Source organism: Schistocerca americana, chromosome 2, assembly GCF_021461395.2.
Source record: "Schistocerca americana isolate TAMUIC-IGC-003095 chromosome 2, iqSchAmer2.1, whole genome shotgun sequence".
NCBI classification, from domain to species: domain Eukaryota; kingdom Metazoa; phylum Arthropoda; class Insecta; order Orthoptera; family Acrididae; genus Schistocerca; species Schistocerca americana.
Window position 1 is genome coordinate 351,084,179 of NC_060120.1, and position 20,766 is coordinate 351,104,944.

Below are 20,766 nucleotides of genomic sequence, written 5' to 3' on the forward strand. Positions count from 1 at the left end.
TGTCTATCGCATACAAAGCTTTGATACGGTTCACTCCGGGCTTAATTCACATTTTCTCTAATACATATTTCCTGCTTTGCACACCGTCATTAAAACATGAAACTGCATCATAAACACCAATAGCAAGTGCATTTCTTCCCACAACGACGGTTTTTGGCAATCTTTCCCATGCACATTGATTAAAACTTTCATTTGGGTTTTAGGTACCACCATGAAGGCATTTCTTCAGTAAGTTTTCATTTGCAGGTCCCTGAATATAGGTTTGATGGCTTCCATTACAGCAGTTGGTAGAGAATTCCTATGATGATATTCCTCACCACCAGCAATTGACCTTTGGTAGCCACACCATGATTCACTTCCTTTTGGGCATTCGTTGTGGATAGGGTTATTGTCTGTGGACATTTTGTGGATGTATAAGGCCCAAACTGCTTGCTTCATATTTTTCAAGTCCCCTGTGTTCCTTCTTATGGCCAAACCATAATATGTCTGTAGTTTGTCAATTTCTGCATCCGTCAGTCGCCCTCTCCCTTTTATTCCGCTCCCATCAGATAATTTTTTTCCTGACAAATCTTGTCTCAGCCTTCTAAGTCTAGTGCCAAATCCTTTCTGTACAGTCGTGGACAAAACGAGCGAGACCCCTCGCCTTTTCGTTATGCTGATCTGCACATCTTTAAAGTCTGCTACACAGCATAACAGGCAAGGAGGCGAAGTGCTACCAACATACTATGCACAGGCGTAAAATTGAAAAACTATCAAAACTTCGTCAGCCTGTTTTCAATCATGTTTAAGACTACAATTAACGCTGATCAGTGTGTTAAACACAACACGTAAAATAAGATATAAATGAAAGAAGAAACGCTAATTAGTATGAACTGTATTAATAAAAATGAATTTCAGCTTATCGAGATAACTGTTTTAGTAAGACAAAGTACTCCAGATTGTTACGAATTAGCAAAATATTATGTGCATTCGGCCGCGAAACGGTCTGTATCAACGTTCAGACCAGTCATACTGGATTACCGTTGCTGATCTACCATGAAAGTTTGCAAATTTAGCAATGCGTGAAGATTCATAATGAAATTCAGTGAAAAATCATTCAGTGCCACACTTACGTCAATTCAATTATTGACAGAAACGGAAAAAGAAGGCAGTAGCAAGTATGAAATTCTACAAGAGTTTCATATTGACATCTACAGGGCGCCGGTACAGAGTAACGGTAGCAATAAAACGTATTGGGGACGAGAGAATTTCTTAAAATTGCTTTACTGATAGTCTATCTACCTCCATCAAGATTATAACCGAAAACAAACCAGACCTCCCTTGCAGTAGCAAACACCTTTCACTGCGCTAGCAGACAACTCATGGAGATAGCCCTCCATAATTACCCCAGACATCAATAAGCCGGCAATGACAACTGCAAAATGATCTGCAGTTTCTGTTGCATAGAGCTTTCTGGACTCAAAAACATGAATTTTCTACCTTTATGTCACCGCTCATGTGACAATCATTCGGCATGTTTAACGAAATAACAAAATACTCTTATTAGTGAGTAAATTTAGAAGGATAATTCTGCACCACCACAGGAAATAAACGGCGACAATAGCTGCCAAACGTATTCTACAATGTTTAGAATTCTCCATTAGACTCGCCACAGCCATAAAACGTTCAAAAATAGCCGAAGTGTTTCTCAAGCTAGCTAGCAATGGGAATGCTCGCACTTCTAAAACGCGATCGCATTAATACTGGGATCAGAATTATCACTTGTATAGGCAAATGGATTTTATTTGCATTCCTGTAAAAATGATTTGGATCGAAAGCGTAGCTACGATTAAAATGCTGATGTATCGACTGCAGCCGGCCGTGGTGGCCGAGCGGCTCTAGGCGCTTCAGTCTGAAACCGCACAACCGCTACGGTCGCAGGTTCGAATCCTGCCTCGGGCATGGATGTGTGTGATGTGCTTAGGTTAGTTAGGTTTGAGTAGTTCTAAGTTCTAGGGGACTGATGACCTCAGATGTTAAGTCCCATAGTACTCAGAGCCAAATCAAATCAAATCGACTGCAACTAGAACACTTCGAACAATGAGTAGGGGGAATTATTTATGCAGCCCTCATCTTCAGCAACTGTCGTAGCTATTTTCGTTGTTAGGATTTCGTCACCTAAAAATGGAACCCTACTATTTGCACTTTCTTGACCATCTATCTGTCTACCGAACCCTTAAATCCCTTTTACCTTGAGTACGGGTAGAAATAATAGGCGGAAGTGTATCGCATTTCCTGCGGTATACGGTCTCTTGGTGGTGTAAAAAACTGAGCTTTTATGTCAACGTAATCGAAAGATACAGCCATATATATAAATGAAATTTACGCGAAAGGTCAAAAAATGAGTGGTGCAGAATTATCCTACTAAATTTACTCGTTAACAACAGTATTTTGTTATTTCGATAAACATGCCGAATGATTGTCACATAAGTGGTGACATAAAGGTAGAAAATTCGTGTTTTTTAGTCCAGAAAGCTCTATGCAACGGAAACTGCTGATCATTTTGCCATTTACATTGTGAAATTGCCGGCTTATTCATGTCTGGGGTAATAATAGAGGGCTGTTTGCCTGGGTTGTCTACTAGCGTAGTGAAAGGTGTTTTGCTCCTGCAAGGGAGGTCTGGTTTGTTTTAGGTTCTAATCTCGATGGAGGCAGATAGACTGTCAGTAAAGCAATTTTAAGAAATTCTCTCGTCCCCAATAGTTTTATTGCTACCTTTATTCTGTACCGGCACCCTGTGGATGTCAATATGAAACTCTTGTAGAATTTCATACCTATTACTGCCTACTTTTTCCGCTTCTGTCAATAACTGAATTGGCTTAAGTGTGGCACTGAATGATTTTTCACTGAATTTCGTTATGAATCTTCACGCATTGCTAAATTTGCACACTTTCATGGTAGGTCAGGAATGGCAATCCAGTATGACTGGTCTGAACGTTGATACAGACCGTTTCGCGGCCGAATGCGCAAAATATTTTGCTAAATCAGTTATGTTATCTCGATAAGCTGAAATTGATTTTCATTAGTACAGTTCATACTAATTAGCATTTCTTCTTTCATTTACATCTTATATTTACGTGTTGTGTTTAACACACCAATCAGCATTAATGTAGTGTTACACATGACTGTAAACAGTCTAACAAAGTTCGGACACTCCGCTGCAGAGTGAAACTCTCATTCTGGAAACATCCCCCAGGCTGTGGCTAAGCCATGTCTCCGCAATATCCTTTCTTTCAGGAGTGCTAGTTCTGCAAGTTTCGCAGGAGAGCTTCTGTAAAGTTTGGAAGGTAGGAGACGAGGTACTGGCAGAAGTAGAGCTGTGAGTACCGGGCGTGAGTCGTGCTTCGGTAGCTCAGATGGTAGAGCACTTGCCCGCGAAAGGCAAAGGTCCCGAGTTCGAGTCTCGGTCGGGCACACAGTTTTAATCTGCCAGGAAGTTTCAAAGTTCGGACAGTTTTTCAATTTCACGCCTGTGCATAGTATGTTGGTAGCACTTCATCGCCTTGCCTGTTATGCTGTGTACTAGACTTTAAAGCTGTACGGATCAGCATAACGAAAAGGCGAGGGGTCTCGCTCGTTTTGTCCACGACCGTACATGTCCCACACATTCTAACTTCTGCACAATAGTCTCAGCTCCATATGGTGCACACTTTCGAACCTCAAGGAAAGGTTTACTGTTACCATCACCAAGGTACTTCACATAACGCAGGCCACGGGAGGCAACAGATCTGGTATACAAGCTTACAACTCCCTGCACTTCCATGCCTCCACTTGAGCCTTTATAGTTCATATTACATACATGATCTGCAATCCCTTTCACACAACTATGACAAAATTTACTCAGCACTTCAGCATCTAGTACCTTACCAGTGTCAACAGATGTTGTTGTTACAACACCATTCAATGAAGTGTGCCCTCTTTTTTGACAGGTACCACCAAAAGCAGCCACTATGTCCCTGTCACCATCATTTTCAACAATAGATTCTTCTGCAGCACTTTTCATTGAAGGTTCTGCAACTTCTTTTACAGCCTCAATCATTAAGCCATAACACCTCTCAAACTTTGCTGTAGGAGGAGGAAGAGTCATCACTGCACAAAGTGTTCCTTCTGCCTTCTGTCCCCTACCAATAAAGCGCATGCCACATGCTACCCTCAAATTCACATCATAACCTTTGTTTGCGATTTTAGATGTCATGCAAGACGCGCCAACGTTGCATTTGCTGCATATCACAGATAAGTTCGTAGCAAAGCCTGTCCTGGCACTCTGATCTTCCACCAAAGAAACACACTGAACACCAAAGCAATGCTTGCACATAACATTGTCCAATATTAATTGTGACAGTATGTTAACATCAACAATAATATTACATGAACCTTCGGATTCACGGCCTCCATTTTTATTAGCACCAAAAACAAGTTTCCTTCTAGAAGCACTCGGTGGTGAATTGTTTACTGGCTCTGAGAGGTTCCAGTCTTGAGCCACTGGTGTAACATTTGTTGTAACACTCTCTGTATCTGTTGCCGTGGTGACGTTGTTTACGGTTGAAGCAACGAATTCTAGGCATCCTGTGCTATAATATGCCACAAACGAACACAAAACAATACAGCAAAATGAAAATTGTGTCAAAGATCACAGCATCACACTGCACGCCTTTCAAAACAGATCAAACAAAACCATCGATCAAAACAATGCATGTGGATAGCAGCGGAGAAAGTATCGATATCGATAGTCCTTTGTTTCACGTACGACTATCTTTGGCACAAATATTACATTCGATTTCTACAGAGCGAAATACACTTAGGTATGACAGAAGAATGCTGTGCAGAGGGGCGTGGCGCTGCACCTTCATACACTTAAGACCAAATTACGTACCTTATAACTCCTCAAATATATATGTTTTATACATCAAATTATTCACGAAGATGTGCGCTACAAAATAAGCATATTTTTGAAAAATCGATTTTTTTTTAATTTTTGACGTCCTACCCCCCTTAAGATGCCAGACGTACTGGAACTAACGCACGCAGCTTTTTCACACGTCACTGGCGAACGCTGGCGGGATATAGAACGGCTCGTCGTAAAAGAAGAAGAGAAATTGCTGCGCCTGGTTGACTTCGTGGATTCTGGTTTTGATAGGCTCGTTATCAACGTAGCAGGTGACACTTCCAGAACTGAAATGTATTTCTCGGATTCGGATAAGGAAGGAGCTAAGAGATTACCTGACGACTGACTGTAATACATTCAGTGGCTTCAATATTTAACTATACGGTGAAATCCTTCAGCACTCTCTTATGTTACACACAGATTATGCAGAAAAATTATCTGTGGTTAAGTCAGGAATTTTCTTCATTCTTGTTTTTAATTACAGCAGTACGTTAGCTAAAAACAATAACGTGTTGCGGTTTTCGTCTAGTCGTCTGAGGAGCGTATTGTGGGAGATTTGCAGTGTACTATTTCATTCTGCTTAAACATTAAATGACATTCGAAGATATATTGCTCTTCTGCTCGTCTCTTTTTACGTGTGAACTGCAGCTGGCCACGTCACTGCAGGCTAACTGTACCAGCTGACCGGCCAGTGCTGTCCAAGTCAAATGCGCCGGTAAAGCTGTTGTCCCGTATTATCGCTAAGTCGATGTGCGCGTAACCCACAGCACAAAACGTTCCTTTATTATCATACTTGGCAGTACTCGAGACAGCTTGGCTGCAGCCCCACGTGATATGGAAATCCAATGAGGTTCCAGCAAACGCGGAAGAATACGTAGTGCAATGTTTACATCAGGTTTATTCTGATGATGAATGGATTATAGTAATTTTACTATACTCATGATGATACGTAGATCAATTTGCAACTAGAACTTCACTTATAGCAATTTTTATCGAGCACAAAGTGATATTAAGTATCTAAAGTATTAATGACCAGCCAGTTGCGCACATGTTTGATTTTAAATGAAATGACGAAATGTTTTATTCTGGATATAATTTCAAATTCATCATCTACAGCCATTTCTAACAGAAAAAGCTTCCGTGTCTCACCGAGACTCGAACACAGCATGGAGCGCCATTGCTGACTAGGCGTAATGAAATATAAAATACCTGATTTTGGTCAGTATCGGTTAGTAAGTCAGAAATTCAAATTACATTATGTAAATTTTTGTACTAGCAAATACTCTTATCCAACAACTATTGTACTTGTTAACGTGATTTCATTTACGGTAACAAAGTGTGCCCAAGTCCAAAGTTGAAACGACGCGACGTAAAGTTTTCTGTTCGACGGTGAATACCAGCACCTAATCGTATTGTTAACTATGTACAATAAAATGTTAGATGTCGAATATTTTCATTAGTAGCAAGATGTGTGAATCTGAAATGACGAAACGAATACTGTTGCTTTCTCGGAATCCGAAACCTACACCCATTTCTGTTGTTTTCTTGCCACGACTAGACGTTAAATATCCATTTATTTCGCCAATGACTCCTCGCAGACCGTTGTTGTAGAACACACAGCTAGAAACACTAACTAATGAATTTTTTCTCACCGGCAGCGAGGATCGCCACGTTTGGACTTGAAATGAGGTGATGGAACATTATGTGTCTGATTGGGAGTCGAAACCGACACTTACTGTTGATAACTCATGAAGAGACATTAAAAAAAAGTATTTTTTCCTTTAGTTAGGTGTGTGCATTCTAGAGCTTCAAACGACATGATGAAAATTTTTGTGCCGGACAATGGTTCGAACGCACACACGCGCCGCTGGTGGAGTCCTGGAGGCGTTTGGAATCTTGGGGAAACGATGAAATGACGGAGATATGTCGTCCAGAAAGGGTCAAATCCCCCGAAAAGGGAGATCTGAGTTCGAATCCCAATCCACCGCCATTATTTTCAACACGTAAAGTTCAAGTACTTTATTTGACTATTTCTTCGTTAAATGAAATAAAGTTCTAGTAGAAGAAAACTTACCGGCAACAGAGTTTCTGCCTGCCGTGACTTCCGTCTGTCATGGCCCGACCTAAGTCGACTCTGCTCCAGTCGATAGCGAAGTGACTCACTGTTTGACGTGGGTTTGGAACCAGGTTCAACCCCAAGTTCTTCACTTGGCATTACCAGAGGTAAGGCCTGTTAAAAATGTTCGCCTCTAGTGGAGAATCGAACCCACACCTCAGTCATACCAATCTAGGATAGCATCAATGCAACAGACCACCGTACTTTTCGTTCACCTAGTTCACGACTTTGTCATAACGCAGGATGGGCCACACTGGATGAGAATTCTGATTCTCTGACTCACTTGAGGTGTATTACAGCCTGTTTAATACATTCATTTCCTTGTTAGACCGTCTCGCCATTCATCAGCTGCCTCGGCCACCCGATCAGTCCTTACGACATGATTTTGCCGTTACTAAAATAAAATTTCATAACATGGCGAGCCAGTTGTGCTTGGTGTGACACAAGTTACTGTAAGTCTATTTCTTAGCCTTAATTTTTTATTTGAGATTCTACTATCGCTCTTACGGTGACCTCTTGAATCACATGTTTTAGTTCCTCCTCTCCTAGTCCGTTCGTGGAAGCTGCAAGTGAACAATAGTCTCTAGTTTTAACATCATGTCATCACATGTTATCTATGTGGGAGTTGTTGTGAGATAACCCTTTTTCGGGTATATACTTTAACATGGGTTTCGTTCACAACCAGTGTATTTTTTTAACCTCCTGAAATGCAGATACTTTCTCGCAGCACGCAAATCGAATATACAGTGTGAACAGTAACAGTCTGAATAGCTTGTAAGGATGGTGCACGGTAAGCTGTACTGAGAAATAATTATTAAGAAAAAAATTTTATACGTTGAGCCATTTCCGAGTTAATTAGCATTAAAGTTCGCGAATCGGGCCGCTGTGCACGCAAATTCAAGCGGCCCGTTAGTTTCCTTCGTTTGGTTTCCTACAACTGAACAATGGGGCGATACGCAAATTGGACATGGTATGGTAGTAAGGGCTGTGCCGTCTCGTGCGCCATCATCCTCGCTATAAGAGGGATTGACGGTAACTGTATGCAACACAGGAAATGTATTCGTAGTTGCGAATATGAACAACCGTCAGCTGTTTAATGGAACTGCGACAATGAATATTTCTGCCAAACCGGGACTCGAACCCGGATATCCCGCTTATCGCGAGCCCTCGCCTTACCATTAGACTACCCGAGCACGCTCCACGGCCAGGCCCAAACTTCGGTATGTCGTCAGCCACATGTGTACAGTCTACACTCATACATCCATTATGTATATTCCCATACAGGATAGATACTGTAATAGAAAGTCGCTTGCCCAGTGTCGGTGGACAATTACGATATTGCAGTCCCTGTAGAGTTCAGAAGTACCATGCAGTGTTCCTTTGAACATGCATGCATGTCCGAAGGAACAGGCAAAACTGGCTAAAGGGGTGAATGGGAACCCAGTTTAAAACTATATACCAAAATTGAGTAAAATAAAATAAAAAGTTAACGCAGAGACTGGAAATTTGTGTTGGAAAATTCCAGGAGAGCTGTATTTTGGGTCTAGCTGCAATGTTTTACTTTTTTTGTACGCTAATTTTGCTGTACTCAGTGATATTGTACATAATACACACTGTTTCTTAAACCGTATTTAACCTTCAACTTCAGTATTTAATGCCATTAGGGGTCTAACCGTAATTTTTGAATTTTTTTATTTGCTAATTTTTTTCGTTTCTAGAATACTACGCTACATACTGTTTCTTATGTGTTCCGCAACAACAGGGCTTTGTAACGTTGGAGATAACACCTACTGTTCAGACATGTTATAAATATTCATGAAGATTATCAGTCAGTTAGAAAGGTAACTGTCATACGACATAAAAAACTTAAAAACTTATCAGTATGGAGAGATACACACATACAACATCAATTATAAACACACTGTCAGTGAAAGCTGACAGCATATCTTCCACAAAACACACATAATTTTCAGAGCGAGCTCGTAAAGCGACCTCCCTGCATCTATAAACATTTAGCGACTGCCGGGTGCGGTTGTCTAGCGGTTCTAGGCGCGCAGTCCAGAACCGCGCGGCTGCTACGGTCGCAGGTTCGAATCCTGCCTCGGGTATGGATGTGTGTGATGTCCTTAGGTTCGTTAGGTTTAAGTAGTTCTAAGTTCTAGGGGACTGATGACCACAGATGTTAAGTCCCATAGTGCTCAGAGCCATTTGAACCATTTAGCGACTCGCTGGATCATGGTTCTCCGAACTCTTCGCGACATTGCTGCATCCACAGAACAAGGGCAGCAGGGACATGGACTACCAGTTCGTCAATGTTCATTCGAGTACTAGGATATATGCGCTCATTCAAGTATCCTCACAGGAAAAACCACAGAGAATTTAGGACAGGCGACCGTGAAATGTATAACATCAAACTTTCATGAGTGCTTCATTTCCCGGAATAGGCTTTGCTTAAATAACGTTGCATATCCATTCCAAAGTGTATAGGTACACAGTCATTTTGGAACGCCTTCTACGTTTGAGAGAAAAGTGTAATACGTTCGTGTAGTCAACTTCTCCGGCATCAGCTAGGGATCAAAAATAGTGTCTCCCGACATTCCAACTCATACAGTGATACTCAAACGCACCCGATGTCCACGATCGTAAGGGTTATCTTGATACAAAAGGTAGGCATTGTCCATTTTTTAGATACCCTCACGTGTTAACCCAGCTTCCTCAGGCAGTATTACAATGTTTATGGAGTCATGGTTCTTGGAACCATTCACAAAATTTCATCCACAGAAGGCGGTGATGCGTTAACGAATGATAACTGGGACGCAGTCCTCCATCGTGTAACACGTCGACGACGGTGCGTTACGAATGTACAGTTGCCTTGTTACATCGCTGGTGTTGTTGTTATATAGGTTCAAGAACGGCTTTATCAATAGCCTGTGTAAGGCTAGCCCGTGGACAACCTTTATTTTAACTGTGGCGGAAAGGGAGAACCTGTCTTTGGAAGGCGAAACTAAGATGACTATACAACTCTTTGTCTGGATAATGTCGATCAGGATACACAGCAGCATCTTCACGAGCAGCCAAATACCATAAGTGTATCGACATATTAGGCGTTTTTGTTTGCCTCACAGTTCTACCGAGACGCTGTTTTACGCGAAACAGAAGGAGAAAGTATGGTAATTGTACGACTGCACAGTGGAGAACTTTAGTTTTGCGTTACTTTGCTCGTCACTAATACCTATCTGTGGAATTGTACATGCAGAAACCTTACCCGTCGGAGAAGAACGTATAGTTTTGGAGGCGTTCTTACATAATGAGCTATGAATATCAGCTCTCCGGTTTTCGATCGAACTTCATGTCAACGATGTGAGAATTTTCACAAAGCTTTTGGAGCGATTTCTGGGGAAAATGAACGATGATGGATAATTAATGGTTTATAAAAGTAGTCGCGTAGCATATCACGTTGTCAGCCCTGATGTCTACAACTCACGGGCTGTGTGTGTGTTGCCACGAAGAGAAAGATTTTGTTCTGCCTTATTAAACACAGCACTGCCACTCTAGAAAGGCTTCAGATTCCAATTAATGGTTTTCTGTAACGGTAAGAGACGGGGTTTTTGCAGGTTTCCATCTTCATTACTACTGCTACAAATTTTTCTTTCTTTCCTTTTTTTTCTTTTTTTTTTTTGGGAGGTATGAGTCTTCTGACAGGTTTGATGCAACCCGCCACGAATTGCTTTCCTCTTCAACCTCCTCATCTCAGGGTGGTACTTGCAACCTACGTTCTCAGTTAATTGCTGGATTTATTCCAGTTCTGTCTTTCTCTGCAGTTTTTGCCCTCTACGGCTCCCTCTAGTACCATGGAAGTCATTCCCCCATGTCTTAACAGGTGTCCTATCCTGTCCCTTCTCCTTATCATTGTTTCCCACATATTCCTTTCCTCTTAGATTCTGCGCAGAATATCCTTATTACTTAGCTTATCATTCTACCTAAATTTCGACATTCGTCTCTAGCATCACATCTCAAATGCTTCCATTCTCTCCGTTCCGGGTTCTCCACAGTTCATGTTTCACTACCGTACAATGCTGTGCTCCAAACGTACATTCTCAGAAATGTCTTCGTTAAATTATGCCTTCTTTTGATACTAGTAGTCTTCACTTGGCCAGAAATACCCTTTTTGACAGTGCTAGTCTGCTTTTGATGTCCTCTTTGCTCCGTCCGTCATTGGTTATTTTGCTGCTCAGGTAGCAGAATTCCTTAACTTCATCTACTTCGTGACCATCGGTCCTGATGCTAAGTTCCTCGCCGTTCTCATTTCTACTACTTCTCATTACATTCGTCTTTCTTCAATTTACTCTCAATCCATATTCAGTATTTATTAGATTGTTCACTCCATTCAGCAGATCATGTAATTCCTCTTCACTTTCACTCAGGTTAGAGACGTCGTCAGGGAGTTGTATCACTGATATCCTTTCACCTTGAATTTTAATTCCATTCCTGAACCTTTCTTTTATTTCCATCATTGCTTCTTCGATGTAGAGATTGAACAGGAGGGGGAGGGGGGGGGGGGGGAAACCACATCCCCATTTTACACCCTTTATAATCCGAGCGCTTCGTTCTTGGTCGTCCACTCTTGTTATTCCCTCTTGACTCTTGTACGTATTGTATACTGCCCGTCTCTCCCAATAGCTCACTCCTATTTTTCCCAAAATTTCGAACATCGTGCGCCATTGCACATTATCAAAAGCTTTTTCCAGGTCGACAAATCCTATGAGCGTGTCTTCATTTTTCTTTAGTCTTGCTTCCATTATCATCCTCAAAGTCAGAAGTGTCTCTCTGGTGCCTTTACCTTTTCTAAAGGCAGACTGACTGTCATCTAGTACATTCTCAATTTTCTTTTCCATCCTTCTGTATATCATCCTTGTCAGCAACTTGCGTGCATGAGCTGTTAAGCTGATTGTGCGCTAATTCTCGCACTTGTCAGTTCTTACAGTCTTCGGAATTGTAGATGATATTTTTCCGAAAGTCAAAAAATGGTTCAAATGGCTCTGAGCACTATGGGACTTAACATTTCAGGTCATCAGTCACCTAGAACTTAGAACTACTTAAACCTAACTAACCTAAGGACATCACACACATCCATGCCCGAGGCAGGATTCGAACCTGCGACCGTAGTGGTCGCGCGGTTCCAGACTGATGCGCCTAGAACCGCTCGGCCACCAGCGGCCGGCCTCCGATAGTCAGATGGTATGTCACTAGACTTATACATTCCACACGCTAACGTGAATAGTCGTTTTGTTGCGACTTTCCCCAATGATTTAGAATTCTGATAGAATGTTATCTATGCCATCTGCCTTATTTGATCGTATGTCCTGCAAAGCTTTGTTGAATTCTGATTTTAATACTGGTTCCCCTATCTCTTCTAAATCGACTCCTGTTTCTTCTTCTGTGACATCAGACAAATCTTTCCCCTCATATAGGCTTTCAGCGTACTTTTTCCACCTCTCCGCCCTCTCCTCTGCATTCAACAGTGGAATTCCCGTTGCACTCTTAATGTTGCCACCATTGCTTTTAATGTCACCGAAGGTTGCTTTGACTTTCCTGTATACTGAGTCAGTCCTTCCGACGGTCATTTCTTTTCCTCTTTCTTCACATTTGTCACGCAGCCGTTTCGTCTTAACTTCCCTGCACTTCCTTTTTATTTCGTTCCTCAGCGATTTGTATTTCTGTATTCCCGAATTTCCCTGAACATTTTTCAACTTCCTTCTTTCGTCGATCAACTGAAGTATTTCTTCTGTTACGCATGGTTTCTTCGCGTTTAACTTCTTTGTACCTAAGTTTATCTTTCGAACTTCCATGATTGCCCTTTTTAGAGATGTGCATTCCTCTTCAAATGTACTGCCTACATAGCCATTCCTTATTGCTTTATCTAAAGCCTTAGAGAATTTCAAGCGTGTCTCGTAATCTCTTAGTACTTCCGTATCCCACTTCTTTGCGTATTGATTCTTCCTGACTATTCTCCTGAACTTCAGCCTACTCTTCATGACTACTACCGTATGTTGTGCTCTGAGTCGGTATCTGCTTCTGGGTACGCTTCACAATCCAGTACCTGATTTCGGAATCCCCGTCTGACCATGATGTAATGTAACTGAAACATCCCGTATCGTCCGGTCTTTTCCAAGTATACCTCCTCCTCTTGTGATTCTGGAACAGAGTATTCGCTATGACTAGTGGACTGATAACGTCAGTGACTAGTAATATCAATATTTCTGTTAAATTTATGGCAACAAATACGCAGAAGTATGTGTTTTTTGGTCGTTAAAGTGTGTTGTGTAGCAAACTATCGGGAAAAGGCCGAGGCAAGAGTGTCATGATAACACACGTGCGTTACAAGTTCAGTGTTAAACGTGTCCGCTTTGGTGATAACGCCCTAAAAGCTGGTGTAGAAACTGCCATCAGGTGACGCATAAATGGCGGAAACATTTTTAAATGAAATTACAATAAGAATATTCTGTCGGCCCCGAGGTCAGCATTTGCAAAGCAGAAAGAAGGCCTTATAGAGTACGGCTGTACAGAATTTGCACGTCATATCAGAGAAACAATGTAATTATGTGATCATACTTTCGCAGAAAGTGCACTTCTTAGTATTAGAAAATGAGACAGAATATTTAAACGACAGATATGTGATGTAATAGACACGCTTACAAAGATTAGTCCAAATATTAAAGGACCAGGAATTAGGAAGGTGGTTATGGTAATATGGAACGTGGAGTGGCTGTCAACCTAGAGATCGCTGTCGTTCTGACTATAGCGAATGACACATCGTACTACAGGCAAAAATATAGAAGGACATCTCATTCTATGTTTTCGCGATTAAGGCTTTACCACACAAAATCTGATGGAAAGGTGGGCGGTACGGATCACATGCTCCTTGGCTGCCTCAGGAGACATACGAATCTACATCCCTGCAAATTATCATCACGCTTAGAGACACTATTGCCACAACACACCCTAAAACATCTATGAACGTATGTTCCAAATTTGCGTCTACCAATGTAGTCAACTTAATCACCATCGTTGTAATCCTTCATCATGTGTGCAAAATTATATCAAATTGGGATTAAGTAATAATAATATACGTTTCCTCACCCCCTCCCCCCAATCACCTTACGAGTCAAGGACCGTCGGAAGTGGGGAGTCGCTCAGCGATGTAGATAGCAGTACTGTAGGCGCAATCACATATCAGGGATATCTGTGGAGTGGCCAGACTAATATCTGGTTTTTGTAAAGGAAATCATGATCTGTAGTAGGCTGTAATATTCTTTGTTAATAGTGCAACCTGCCGATCTCGACGTTTACCTTTTTCAAGCTCATGTGAATAACCATAATATGATGTATCATATTTGACGTGGGATCCAAATTAATTTCTATTTTGCATATAAAGCCACATTAAATGATTGAGTTTTTATAGCGAGTGATTACAGCTAACACTTAGTGTATTGTGGTCGCGTAGCATAAGCACTTGGTTTTCGTCCATATATTATGTTGTTACACGGATGATGTCAAATGTGGCTTCATGTGTGGAATAGTAATATGATTTATACGTCACGACAAATATGATAAACCATTTTGATAGTTATCTACAAATGCTTGGAAATGCATAATCCTCGGAATCGACCAATCACACAATTAATCTATACATGTAATAAAAATGTATGTATGTGTATTATGTGTATATGTTCAACATGTGCTCCTAAACCACTGAACTGATATCGGCAAAACTTGTTTCACATACCCTTACTGTCAAGCAACAATCGGTGTGCGGGTAAGAACCACCTACTTATCGTAGTTTAGGAGATATGACGTCAAAATAATGAGATGATTAAAAAAAGGCAGATCATGTTTGACTTTCAGATTTATAACTTCTGTGCTACTAACTCTATTCGCAATAAATTTCGCAGATTGTGTCCAAGTATGCACCCACAGAATTGTATCACGATACCACACATAGTTCGAGAGACATGACGTCGTAAACACTGAGATACCCGAAAAACTGTTATTGTGCATGACGTTTAAATTTATTACTTCATTGCTACTAACTCTATTCGCAACATATTTCGTATACAGTATCCACGTATTCCGATGAATGTACCTACACAAATATATCACTGTACGACACAAAGTGCAAGAGATATGACGTCGTAAACACAGAAGCATGAAAAAATGCCGCATCATGTATGAAATTTTAATACTAACACAGTCCTAGAGTCGGGTCGACTTAAGGAAACCTCTGACACCTGAAGCGCTTTTGACTCTTTCAAACTGCGAAGGCGAAAACAACAGACTACTGAAGACCCACAACAAGTCGTTACCCCTGAGACGTTTGCAAAATCACGCTGCAGACACGCGAAACAGCTGCACCCAGCGTACAGAAACTGTTTCATAAATTCAAAGGTGTTTCCACAAATGAATGGAAATGAAATTTTTTCAATATTACAAACAGATTTCATTTTTTGGTTTTTGTCTCTAAAAGGAAATTGGCGAAATAAATAGCCGGACAACTCCGGTTTGTCAGCTAGTAAAGACTATTAAAGCCTACAACTAACCGTGCTTTCTTTTAAAAAAAATTTTTTGAAGCTGTGTAAGTTGTGTGCGGCAAAATTAACTAACTTTAACATTTTTAAGGATTATTTGCAATGCACCTTAGCAGCTAAAAATCTGACAGCGCGTTTCTTTCGGTGTAACTTCCTGTGTGAAAAATTTCAGGGTAGGTATCGACACGTCGGTTTGGAACATTTACTTGTTAGTTGTGCGATTGTCAGAAAGGTCACAGCTCGTAGTATATAACTGGCGGATAGTCACAGAGTGAAACACAACTGACATCTGGCGTTTTCCAAGGAAGTGTTATAGACCTCTGCTATTCCTGATTTTTCTAAACGATTTAGGAGACAATCTGAGCAACCCTCTTAGGTTGTTTGCAGATAATGCGGTCATTTACTGTCTCTTAAAGGCATCAGATCAACAAAATCAATTGCACAATGATGTAGCTGAGATATCTGGATGGTGCGAAAAGTGGTAACTGACTGTAAATAATGAAAAGTGTGAAGTTTTCCCATGAGCACTAAAAGGAATCCGCACTACACTACTGGCCATTAAAATTGCATTGGACAAATATATTATACTAGAAATAACATGTGATTACGTTTTCACGCAATTTGGGTGCATAGATCCTGAGAAGTCAGTACCCAGAACAACCACCTAGGCATTGACTCAAACAGAGCTTGGAAGCCCATGCAGCTTCAACACGATACCACAGTTCATCAAGAGTAGTGACTGGCGTATTGTGACGAGCCAGTTGCTCGCCCACCATTGACCAGACTTTTTCAGTTGGTGAGAGATCTGGAGAATGTGCTGGCCAGGGAAGCAGTCGAACATTTTCTGTATCCAGAAAGCCCCGTACATGACCTGCGGTCGTGCATTATCCTGCTGAAATGTAGGGTTCCGCAGGGATCGAATGAAGGGTAAAGCCACGGGTCGTAACGCATCTGAAATGTAACGTCCACTATTCAAAGTGCCGTCAATGCGAACAAGAGGTCACCGAGACATGTAACCAGTGCCACCCCATACCATCACGCCGGGAGATACGCCAGTATGGCGGTGACGAATACACGCTTCCAATGTGCGTTCACCGCGATGTCGCCGAACACCGATGCGACCATCATGATGCTGTAAACAGAACCTGGATTCATCCTAAAAAATGACGTTTTGCCATTCGTGCTCCCACATTCGTCGTTGAGTACACCATCGCAGGCGCTTCTGTCTTTGATGCAGCGTCAAGGGTAACCGCAGCCATGGTCTACCAGCTGACAGTCGATGCTGCTGCAAACGTCGTCGAACTGTTCGTGCAGATGGTTGTTGTCTTGCAAACGTCCCCATCTGTTGACTCAGGGATCGAGACGGGGCTGCACGATCCGTTACAGCCACGCGGATAAGATGCCTTTCATCTCGACTGCTAGTGATACGAGGCCGTTGTGATCCAGCACGGAGTTCCGTATTACCCTCCTGAACCCACCGATTCCATGTTCTGCTAAGAGTCATTGGATCTCGACTAACGCGAGCAGCAATGTCGCGATACGATAAACCGCAATCGCGATAGGCTACAATCCGACCTTTATCAAAGTCGGAAACGTGATGGTACACATTTCTCCTCCTTACACGAGGTATCACAACAACGTTTCACCAGGCAACTCCGGTCAACTGCTGTTTGTGTATGAGAAATCGGTTGGAAACTTTCCTCATGTCAGCACGTTGTAGGTGTCGCCACCGGCGCCAACCTTGTGTGAATGCTCTGAAAAGCTAATCATTTGCATATCACAGCATCTTCTTCCTGTCGGTTAAATTTCGCGTCTGTAGCACGTCATCTTCGTGGTGTAGCAACTTTAATGGCCAGTAGTGTAATTTGAAGCGTCAAGGATGATTTAGAGTTTATTGTAAAGTTTTGTGAAATAGTACATAAATGTCATCAGTTATACGATCATAATCGCGCAGACTATTCCCATTCACAGAGTACACCACGAAGCATGGCAGCACATTCCTGGGGAAATAAACATGTTAGCCGACAAATCTCGTTATTAATAACATTATATATGATGATGCATAATTCGTAGCTGTAGTTGTAGCTAAGAATAGTAAACATTTGAAGAGAACAAAAATATTGTTTCATGTTTATCTATTTACGCTTTCTTAATGCAGACACTGTTTTTTGAGGTAAAACGCCATTCTGCATATTTCTGTAAAATATATTACAAGGCTAGTAGGTTCATCACATGAAATTTGTAGCCGGGCATACACAGTTATTTTGTGTATGTTTCTGTGCAACTCTTGGTCTACTCCGCTAACACCCCATCTTGTGGACAAGGAATCCGTTGCCCTTGGCATTGGTAATGATTGGAATCTAGTCTTTCCAATGATATATATGAAAGGATCTTTCGTTTCTCTGTTGTTGTTGTTGTTGTGGTCATCAGTCCAGAGACTAGTGTAATGCAGCTAGCCGGCCGGTGTGGCCGTGCGGTTCTGGGCGCTTCAGTCTGGAACCGCGTCACCGCTACGGTCGCAGGTTCGAATCCTGCCTCGGGCATGGATGTGTGTGATGTCCTTAGGTTAGTTAGGTTTAAGTAGTTCTAAGTTCTAGGGGACTGATGACCACCGATGTTAAGTCCCATAGTGCTCAGAGCCATTTGAACCATTTTTTGTAATGCAGCTCTCCATGCTACTCTATCCTGTGCAAGCTTCTTCATCTTCCAGTACCTACTGCAACATACATCCTTCTGAATCTGCTTAGTGTATTCATCTCTTGGTCTCCCTCTACGATTTTTACCCTCCACACTGCCCTCCAATACTAAATTGGTGATTCCTTAATGCCTCAGAATATGCCCTACCAACCGATCCCTTCTTCTAGTCAAGTTGTGCCACAAATTGCTCTTCTCTCCAATTCTGTTCAATACCTCCTCATGAGTTATGTGATCTACCCATCGAATCTTCAGCATTCTTCTGTAGCACCACATTTCGAAAGCTTCTGTTCTCTTCTTGTCTAAGCTATTTATCGTCCACGTTTCACTTCAATACGGGACTACACTCCATACAAATACTTTCAGAAACGACTTCCTGACTCCTAAATCTATACTCGACGTTAACAAATTTCTCTTCTTCAGAAACGCTCTCCTTGCCATTGCCAGTTTACATTTTATATCGTATCTACTTCGACCATCATCAGTTATTTTGCTCCCAAAATAGTAAAACTCATTTACTACTTTGAGTGTGTCATTTCCTAATCTAATTCCCTCTGCATCACCCTATTTAATTCGACTACATTCCATTACCCTCGACCTGCTTCTGTTGATGTTCATCTTATATCCCTCTTTCAAGACACTGTCCATTCCATTCAATTGCTCTTCCAAGTCCTTTGCTGTCTCTGACAGAATTACATTGCCATAGGCGAACATCAAAGTTTTTATTTCTTTCCCAAGGATTTTAATACCTACTCCGAACTTTTCTTTTGTTTCCTTTATTGCTTGCTCAATATACAGATTGAATAACATCGGGGATAGGCTACAACCCTGTCTCACTCCCTTCCCAACCACTGCTTCCCTTTCATACCCCTCTACTCTTATAACTGCCATCTGCTTTTTGTACAAATTGTAAATAGCCTTTCGATCTCTGTATTTTACCCCTGCCACCTTCAGAATTTGAAAGAGAGTATTCCAATCAACATTGTCAAAACCTTTCTCTAAGTCTACAAATGCTAGAAACGTAGGTTTGCCTTTCCTTAATCTTTCTTCTAAGATAAGTCGTAGGGTCAGTATTGCCCCACGTGTTCCAACATTTCTACGGAATCCAAACTGATCTTCCCCCAGGTCGGCTTCTGTCAGTTTTTCCATTCGTCTGTAAAGAATTCGCGTTAGTGTTTTGCAGCTGTGACTTATTAAACTGATAGTTCGGTAATTTTCACATCTGTCAACACCTGCTATCTATTAGAACATGCAAATATTTAACAAGTAGCTACAACTTTTTAGCTACGCGAATTGTGAGCTTTTTTATTTTATTTTATTTTTTTATATGTTGCAATTACAGCGTTTTTCGACTCAACTATCCAGTGTTTCCCACGAAAATGAGCGTTGCTCCTCGATGTATAAAGGCATCCACTATTCCTCAGTGCCTTGCGTTTGTTGTCTTCCGCCGGCCTGAGTGGCCGAGCGGTTCTAGGCGCTACAGTCTGGAACGGCCCGATCGTTACGGTCGCAGGTTCGAATCCTGCTTCGGGCATGGATGTGTGTGATGCCCTTAGGTTAGTTAGGTTTAAATAGTTCTAAGTTCTAGGGGACTGATGACCTCAGAAGTTAAGTCCAATAGTGCTCAGAGCCATTTGAACCATTTTGTTGTCTTCCATTCACAAATATTAACTTTACATTTCCTTTCCTTGTTCAAGCACTTTTATACTCCACTTGTTGTTGGCCGCAAAGAATTTTGTGGGTCGGCAATGGTAGCACGGCCGTCCTGGGTTTCTTGATAGCGCCACTACAGCGTGCATCGCTTACGTCCCGCCAGCGCCACGCCACTTCGTTGTAAAGTGGGCCAGGAGGCATTGATTCATCAGATACTGAAGTTACTTGTGAGCAACGGAAACAAAATATACTGGATCCAAGAGGTGCGAAGAGATCTGGACGAAATGGGAATACAGTTAAGAGAGATTTACAACAGGGTGTTTTCCAATTTAGAAGCTGAAATTGCCATAGGTTTCCAGGAAAGAATTAGAATCGAGGCAAAAACATTATGGAAAAACGAGTGAAGAATTTTCCTGAGTATGCGAATGATAGATTACTGGACCAGAATAAAAATCAGAAGAAAAGAGGCTGATCCAAATTAACGTGCTCAACTGATGAGCCAAACGGGAAGGAGAAATAATCTGTTATTGATAGTGGGATGTACAGAGTATTTCCTTCTACTTTTATTTGTTTTATACTTTTTATAAATCTTCATTGACAGAGCATAACGTCAGAACGAAGCACATAAACGAATGGCTGTGAGGAAATCCCTACGACAACTACACCTATGTCTACATCTGCTCTCCACAAGCCAACTTTCTGCCACCTTTCTGTATGTGGAGGAGATTACTTTGTGTACCACTTCAATTCTTCCTTTTCCTGTTCCAGTCACGAATGGTTCGTGGTCGGGAAGA

General features: G+C 41.6%; 1 protein-coding gene across 1 annotated transcript in view; it reads left to right on the top strand.

The window, feature by feature from the left end:
• LOC124590915 (ATP-binding cassette sub-family C member 4-like) overlaps positions 1 to 20,766 on the top strand; it is a 386,521-nt gene that overhangs the window by 71,253 nt on the left and 294,502 nt on the right. The gene's annotated exons all lie outside the window — the stretch shown is intronic.